The sequence below is a fragment of the Pongo abelii genome, chromosome 19 (assembly GCF_028885655.2).
Source record: "Pongo abelii isolate AG06213 chromosome 19, NHGRI_mPonAbe1-v2.0_pri, whole genome shotgun sequence".
In the NCBI taxonomy this organism is placed as follows: domain Eukaryota; kingdom Metazoa; phylum Chordata; class Mammalia; order Primates; family Hominidae; genus Pongo; species Pongo abelii.
In genome coordinates, this window is record NC_072004.2 from 37,109,058 (window position 1) to 37,115,551 (window position 6,494).

The following is a 6,494-nucleotide window of genomic DNA, read 5'->3' on the forward strand; positions in this document are numbered from 1 at the left end:
TTTGGAAACACTCTTTTTCTAGGATCTGCAAGTGGACATTTGGAGCCCTTTGAGGCCTGTGCTGGAAAGGCAATATCTTCACGTAACAAGTAGACAGAAACATTCTCTGAAACTTCTTGTTTTGTGTGCATTCAACTCACAGAGTTGAACATTCCTTTTGACAGAGAAATTTTGAAACACTCTTTTTATCGAATGCGCAAGTGGATATTTGGACCGCTTCTAGGAATTCGTTGGAAAGGGGACACCCTCACACCAAAACAAGACAGAAGCGTTCTCACAGGCTTCTGTGTGATGTGAGCATTCAGCTCACAGAGCTGAACCTTTCTTTTGTTAGAGCAATTTTGAAACACTCTTTTTCTAGAATCGGCAAGTGGACATTTGGAGGGCTTTGAGGCCTGTGGTGGAAAGGAAATATCTTCACATCAAAACTAGACAGAAGCGTTCTCTGAATCTTCTTTGTGCTGTGTGCATTCAGCTCAAAGAGTTGAACACTCCTTTGAAGAGAGACATTTTGAAACACTCTTTTTGTAGAATCTGTAAGGGGAAATTTGCACCGCTTGTAGGAATTCGTTGGAAACGGGACAAACTCACACGAAAACTAGACAGAAGCATTCTCACAAACTTCTCTGTGAGAAGTGAATTCAACCCACAGAGTTTAACGTTTCTTTTCATGGAGCAGTTTGGAAACACACTTTTTGCAGTATATGCAAGTGGTCATTCGGAAAGCTATGAGGCCTGTGTTTGAAAAGGCAATATCTTCACATATAACCTAGAATGAATCATTATCAGAAACTACTTTTTGTTGGTTGCATTCAACTCACACAGGGGCATATTCCTTTTGTTAGAGCAGCCATGAAACACTGTTTTTTTATAATCTGCAATTGGACATTTGGAGAGCTCTGAGGCCTCAGGTGGGAAGGGAAATTTCTTCACAAAACACCTTGAGAGAAGCATTCTCAGAAACCGCTTTGTGATGTGTGCATTCAACTCACTGTGGTGAACATTCCTTTGCTTAGAGCAGTTTTGAAACACTCTTTTTGTAGAATCTGCATGTGGATATTTGGACCACTTGTAGGCAATTGCTGGAAACGGGATATCCTCACACAAAAGCGAGACAGAAGCATTCTCACAAACTCCTTTCTGATGTGTGCTCTCAACTCAGAGATGTGAACCTGACTTTTCATAGAGCAGTTTGGAAACACTCTTTTTCTAGGATCTGCAAGTGGACATTTGGAGCCCTTTGAGGCCTGTGCTGGAAAGGCAATATCTTCACAGAACAAGTAGACAGAAACATTCTCTGAAACTTCTTGTTTTGTGTGCATTCAACTCACAGAGTTGAACATTCCTTTTGACAGAGAAATTTTGAAACACTCTTTTTATAGAATGCGCAAGGGGATATTTGGACCGCTTATAGGAATTTGCTGGAAACGGGATGTCCTCACACCAAAACGAGACAGAAGCATTCTCACAAACTACTTTGTGATGTGTGCTCTCAACTCAGAGATGTGAACCTGACTATTGATAGAGCAGTTTGGAAACACTCTTTTTCTAGGATCTGCAAGTGGACATTTGGAGCGCTTTCAGGCCTGTGCTGGAAAGGAAATATCTTCACATAACAAGTAGACAGAAGCATTCTCTGAAACTTCTTTGTGGTGTGTGCATTCAACTCCCGGAGTTGAACATTCCTCTTGACAGAGAAGTTTTGAAACACTCTTTTTATAGAATGTGCAAGTGGATATTTGGACCTCTTCTAGGAATTCGTTGGAAACGGGACACCCTCACACAAAAACAAGACAGAAGCGTTCTCACAAGCTTCTGTGTGATGTGAGCATTCAGCTCACAGTGCTGAACCTTTCTTTTGATAGAGCAATTTTGAAACACTCTTTTTCTGGAATCGGCAAGTGGACATTTGAGCGCTTTGAGGCCTGCGGTGGAAAGGAAATATCTTCACATCAAAACTAGACAGAAGCATTCTCTGAATCTTCTTTGTGGTGTGTGCATTCAACTCACAGAGTTGAACACTCCTCTTAACAGAGACATTTTGAAACACTCTTTTTGTAGGATCTGCAAGTGGAAATTTGGACCGCTTCCAAGAATTCATTGGAAAGGGACAAACGCACACGAAAACTAGACAAAAGCATTCTCACAAACTTCTCTGTGAGAAGTGAATTCAACCCACATAGTTTAACGTTTCTTTCCATGGAGCAGTTTGGAAACACACATTGTGCACTATATGCAAGGGGTCATTCCGAAAGCTATGAGGCCTGTGTTCCAAAAGTCTATATCTTCACATATAACCTAGAAAGAAGCATTCTCAGAAACCACATTGTGTTGGTTGCCTTCAACTCACAGAGGGGAATATTCCTTTTGTTAGAGCAGCCATGAAACACTGTTTCTGTATAATCTGCAATTGGATATTTGCAGATCTCTGAGGCCTCTGGTGGGAAGGAAAATTTCTTCTCAAAACACCTATAGAGAAACATTCTGAGAAACCACTTTGTGATATGTGCATTCAACTCACAGAGTTGAACATTCCTTTTGTTAGAGCAGTTTTGAAGGACTCTTTTTGTAGAATCTGCATGTGGATATTTGGACCACTTATAGGAATTTGCCGGAAACGGGATATCCTCACACAAAAACGAGACAGAAGCATTCTCACAAACTCCCTTGTGATGTGTGCTCTCAACTCAGAGATGTGAAACTGACTATTGATAGAGCAGTTTGGAAACACTCTTTTTCTAAGATCTGCAAGTGGACATTTGGAGCGCTTTGAGGCCTGTGCTGGAAAGGAAATATCTTCACATCAAAACTAGCCAGAAGCATTCTCTGAAACTTCTTTGTTGTGTGTGCATTCAACTCACAGAGTTCAACACTCCTTTTAACAGAGACATTTTGAAACTCTCTTTTTGTGGAATCTGCAAGAGGAAATTTGGACCGCTTGTAGGAATTCGTTGGAAACGGGACAAACTCACACGAAAACGAGACAGAAGCATTCTCCCAAACTTCTCCGTGAGAAGTGAATTCAACCCACAGAGTTTAACGTTTCTTTTCATGGAGCAGTTTGGAAACACACTTTGTGCAGTATATGCAAGGGGTCATTGGGAAAGCTATGAGGCCTGTGTTCCAAAAGTCTATATCTTCACATATAACCTAGAAAGAAGCATTCTCAGAAACTACATTGTGTTGGTTGCATTCAACTCACAGAGGGGAATATTGCTTTTGTTAGAGCAGTCCTGAAACACTGTTTTTTTATAATCTACAATTGGATATTTGCAGACCTCTCAGGCCTGTGGTGGGAAGGGAAATTTCTTCTCAAAACACCTATAGAGAAACATTCTCAGAAACCATTTTGTGATATGTGCATTCAACTCACAGAGTTGAACATTCCTTTTGTTGGAGCAGTTTTGAAACACTCTTTTTGTAGAATCTGCATGTGGATATTTGGACCACTTATAGGAATTTGCTGGAAACGGGATATCCTCACACAAAAGCGAGACAGAAGCATTCTCACAAACTCCTTTCTGATGTGTGCTCTCGACTCAGAGATGTGAACCTGACTTTTCATAGAACAGTTTGGAAACACTCTTTTTCTAGGATCTGCAAGTGGACATTTGGAGCCCTTTGAGGCCTGTGCTGGAAAGGCAATATCTTCACGTAACAAGTAGACAGAAACATTCTCTGAAACTTCTTGTTTTGTGTGCATTCAACTCACAGAGTTGAACATTCCTTTTGACAGAGAAATTTTGAAACACTCTTTTTATCGAATGCGCAAGTGGATATTTGGACCGCTTCTAGGAATTCGTTGGAAACGGGACACCCTCACACCAAAACAAGACAGAAGCGTTCTCACAGGCTTCTGTGTGATGTGAGCATTCAGTTCACAGAGCTGAACCTTTCTTTTGTTAGAGCAATTTTGAAACACTCTTTTTCTAGAATCGGCAAGTGGACATTTGGAGGGCTTTGAGGCCTGTGGTGGAAAGGAAATATCTTCACATCAAAACTAGACAGAAGCGTTCTCTGAATCTTCTTTGTGCTGTGTGCATTCAGCTCAAAGAGTTGAACACTCCTTTGAAGAGAGACATTTTGAAACACTCTTTTTGTAGAATCTGTAAGGGGAAATTTGCACCGCTTGTAGGAATTCGTTGGAAACGGGACAAACTCACACGAAAACTAGACAGAAGCATTCTCACAAACTTCTCTGTGAGAAGTGAATTCAACCCACAGAGTTTAACGTTTCTTTTCATGGAGCAGTTTGGAAACACACTTTTTGCAGTATATGCAAGTGGTCATTCGGAATGCTATGAGGCCTGTGTTTGAAAAGGCAATATCTTCACATATAACCTAGAAAGAATCATTATCAGAAACTACTTTTTGTTGGTTGCATTCAACTCACACAGGGGAATATTCCTTTTGTTAGAGCAGCCATGAAACACTGTTTTTTTATAATCTGCAATTGGACATTTGGAGAGCTCTGAGGCCTCAGGTGGGAAGGGAAATTTCTTCACAAAACACCTTGAGAGAAGCATTCTCAGAAACCGCTTTGTGATGTGTGCATTCAACTCACTGTGGTGAACATTCCTTTGCTTAGAGCAGTTTTGAAACACTCTTTTTGTAGAATCTGCATGTGGATATTTGGACCACTTGTAGGCACTTTCTGGAAACGGGATATCCTCACACAAAAGCGAGACAGAAGCATTCTCACAAACTCCTTTCTGATGTGTGCTCTCGACTCAGAGATGTGAACCTGACGTTTCATAGAGCAGTTTGGAAACACTCTTTTTCTAGGATCTGCAAGTGGACATTTGGAGCCCTTTGAGGCCTGTGCTGGAAAGGCAATATCTTCACGTAACAAGTAGACAGAAACATTCTCTGAAACTTCTTGTTTTGTGTGCATTCAACTCACAGAGTTGAACATTCCTTTTGACAGAGAAATTTTGAAACACTCTTTTTATCGAATGCGCAAGTGGATATTTGGACCGCTTCTAGGAATTCGTTGGAAAGGGGACACCCTCACACCAAAACAAGACAGAAGCGTTCTCACAGGCTTCTGTGTGATGTGAGCATTCAGCTCACAGAGCTGAACCTTTCTTTTGTTAGAGCAATTTTGAAACACTCTTTTTCTAGAATCGGCAAGTGGACATTTGGAGGGCTTTGAGGCCTGTGGTGGAAAGGAAATATCTTCACATCAAAACTAGACAGAAGCGTTCTCTGAATCTTCTTTGTGCTGTGTGCATTCAGCTCAAAGAGTTGAACACTCCTTTGAAGAGAGACATTTTGAAACACTCTTTTTGTAGAATCTGTAAGGGGAAATTTGCACCGCTTGTAGGAATTCGTTGGAAACGGGACAAACTCACACGAAAACTAGACAGAAGCATTCTCACAAACTTCTCTGTGAGAAGTGAATTCAACCCACAGAGTTTAACGTTTCTTTTCATGGAGCAGTTTGGAAACACACTTTTTGCAGTATATGCAAGTGGTCATTCGGAATGCTATGAGGCCTGTGTTTGAAAAGGCAATATCTTCACATATAACCTAGAAAGAATCATTATCAGAAACTACTTTTTGTTGGTTGCATTCAACTCACACAGGGGAATATTCCTTTTGTTAGAGCAGCCATGAAACACTGTTTTTTTATAATCTGCAATTGGACATTTGGAGAGCTCTGAGGCCTCAGGTGGGAAGGGAAATTTCTTCACAAAACACCTTGAGAGAAGCATTCTCAGAAACCGCTTTGTGATGTGTGCATTCAACTCACTGTGGTGAACATTCCTTTGCTTAGAGCAGTTTTGAAACACTCTTTTTGTAGAATCTGCATGTGGATATTTGGACCACTTGTAGGCACTTTCTGGAAACGGGATATCCTCACACAAAAGCGAGACAGAAGCATTCTCACAAACTCCTTTCTGATGTGTGCTCTCAACTCAGAGATGTGAACCTGACTTTTCATAGAGCAGTTTGGAAACACTCTTTTTCTAGGATCTGCAAGTGGACATTTGGAGCCCTTTGAGGCCTGTGCTGGAAAGGCAATATCTTCACATAACAAGTAGACAGAAACATTCTCTGAAACTTCTTGTTTTGTGTGCATTCAACTCACAGAGTTGAACATTCCTTTTGACAGAGAAATTTTGAAACACTCTTTTTATAGAATGCGCAAGGGGATATTTGGACCGCTTATAGGAATTTGCTGGAAACGGGATGTCCTCACACCAAAACGAGACAGAAGCATTCTCACAAACTACTTTGTGATGTGTGCTCTCAACTCAGAGATGTGAACCTGACTATTGATAGAGCAGTTTGGAAACACTCTTTTTCTAGGATCTGCAAGTGGACATTTGGAGCGCTTTCAGGCCTGTGCTGGAAAGGAAATATCTTCACATAACAAGTAGACAGAAGCATTCTCTGAAACTTCTTTGTGGTGTGTGCATTCAACTCCCGGAGTTGAACATTCCTCTTGACAGAGAAGTTTTGAAACACTCTTTTTATAGAATGTGCAA